This window comes from Myotis brandtii, unplaced genomic scaffold (genome assembly GCF_000412655.1).
Source record: "Myotis brandtii unplaced genomic scaffold, ASM41265v1 scaffold351, whole genome shotgun sequence".
NCBI lineage: Eukaryota > Metazoa > Chordata > Mammalia > Chiroptera > Vespertilionidae > Myotis > Myotis brandtii.
In genome coordinates this window covers 2,765,892-2,768,301 of record NW_005363502.1, presented here as the reverse complement: position 1 = coordinate 2,768,301, position 2,410 = coordinate 2,765,892, and the positions used below count along the sequence as shown (strand labels likewise).

Below are 2,410 nucleotides of genomic sequence, written 5' to 3'. Positions count from 1 at the left end.
AATACATTTTTATTGATTTCAGAGAGGAAGGGAGAGGGAGAGAGAAATAGAAACGTCAATGATGAGAGAGTATCATTGATCGGCTGCCTTCTGCACGCCCCCCGCTGGAATTGAGCCCATAACCCGAGCATGTGCCCTTGAGCGGAATCGAACCTGGGACCTTCCAGTCCACAGTCCAGTGCTCTATCCACTGAGCCAAACCAGCCAGGGCAATGCCAGTGGATGTTTTATGTTAACTATAGCTCAGCATTCAAAGAACATTTTCCTAAGAACAGCAAGTGTTGGAACCATACAAAAGTTCAATCCCAGGTGCCATTTTGAAATTGGGAATAACTCACTTCTTGTTAGCTCCCCAGAACCACGTGATTTTAGATGGAGAAGGGATCAGAATCTTTCAGCATTCAAAGAACATTTTCCTAAGAACAGCAAGTGCAGGAACCATACAAAAGTTCAATCCCAGGTACCATTTTGAAATTGGAAATAACTTCTTGTTAGCTCCCCAGAACCACATGATTTTAGATGGAGAAGGGATCGGGATCTCGTCCAAGCACCTCTTGTCGTTCAGAGGTGAGGAGACAAGGCCACAGAAGAAGCGGTCTGAACTCTGTCTCCTGTTGCCCGCCGGGCCTTCTTCCTGCTTGCTGGGGGTTTGCTGTGGGCAGAAAGGTGCTGAGTGTGGATGCCAGTCTGTCTTTCACTCGGCCTCTGAGCCTTCTGGTGCTGTCCCTTCCCTGAATGAATTTTGGAAGCTGCAGAGGTCATCGGTGAAGATGCGAGAGAAACTTGTCGTTCAGAGGTGAGGAGACAAGGCCACAGAAGAAGAGGTCTGAGCTCTGTCTCCTGTTGCCCACTGGGCCTTCTTCCTGCTTGCTGGGGGTTTGCTGAGGTCCGTGGGCAGAAAGGTGCTGAGTGCAGATGCCAGTCCTGTCTTGCACTCGGCCCCTGAGCCTTCTGGTGCTGTCCCTTCCCTGGATGAATTTTGGAAGCTACAGAGGTCATCGGTGAAGATGCGAGAGAAACATGGCCTGTCCTGGGGACAAACCTCTCTCAAGTGCCCTGGGGGTGATCCAGAGGGTTTTGTCTCCCGAGGCTAGGCTGTGAGCCCCTTAGTGGAGGGGCCCCAGGTCATCTTCCCAGTGAGGCGGGCCCAGGGTGGTGGATGGCAGACCCAGAGGATCTGCAGAGAGATCACGGCTCCTCTTCTGGCATGTCATTCCAGATATGTTCAAAGAAACAATTTCACTTCATCTTCATAAGAGGAGGTGGTTTTTTAAAACTACATTAAAGTATTATAATGGAACCACGCAATTAAAGAAAATCATTATGTAGGAATTGCCTTGGGGCTTCTCAAATCTCGAACAGGAAAATATTTTTACTAGAACAAACCCTTTTGCAGATTACAAAAACCGTCTCTAATGAAACATGACAATGGGTGTATTTAGAGATTAAGAGTTTCAAAAGATGCTAAGGAGAAATATCAGCCCCCCGCCCCCGTTATTAATAGACACTTCATTTTCTTACCACACAGCAGATGTTTTATAGTTAATATCACTTTACTTATTTTGTAAATTAGTTTTTTGACATATTAGATGAATACATTACTCTCTTAATAGTCCTTATTATAACTAAAGAAGCTAAAAAGGTCTTTAGCCAGTTCCTTTCCAATGCTGATGCATTCATAAGTGTTCTCTGCCAGCAGTAGCAGGCAAAGAGAGTTGTGCCCAGGACTGCAGAGGTAAATGCAAGTAGAAAAACTCCCTATAGATACATATGTTGACATCTTAAGAGCTTGTTCTTCCGTTTGGGGGGAGGGGGGGAATACATTCCACAGAGAAACTTTTGATTTCTGCTCATTAAGTGTGAAAAATGATGGAGTATTTAAAATCAAACTACTTCTATAGTTAATCTAGAAGCGTTTCTAGTTTTTTAATTATTATTATTAAAAAAAATAAGCTTGAACTTCATAGGCATTCTTGGTTTCCAGGAGAAAGCATTTTCAAATATATTGATTGGCAAACATAAGATAACAGAAACATTGGTTTCTAAAAGATTTTCCATCTTCACTGCCAATTCCACTTCTGCCCATCGTTTTATTTTTTGAAGAGTGAAGCAGTGCTTGTTTCAAGTGTTAATTGAGAGATGGGTAGTAAGAAATCAGAAGTTTTGCTTCATTGCGAACGAGACATAACTCGCCGGTGCTGCAGTGTAAACCACTTAGGAACCCAGCGGCGTTTAATGAACTGGGAACTGGGCTTTGCTAAACCAGCATTTCCACATTCGTCTAGCATTTCCTGGGTTTTGACATAAGCAATACCAACCCGGCGTGAGCAGAGGCGGTTCCCACCAATGGGGAGGCAGCTGGAAGCGTCCGCGCGCGCGTGGGAAATGTCAGCAGCTTTCTCCCAGACAC

General features: G+C 44.9%; 1 protein-coding gene across 5 annotated transcripts in view; it reads left to right on the top strand.

Moving 5' to 3' along the window:
• Positions 1–2,410, top strand: part of FAM110B (family with sequence similarity 110, member B) — a 105,409-nt gene that overhangs the window by 99,885 nt on the left and 3,114 nt on the right. The window lies entirely within an intron of this gene.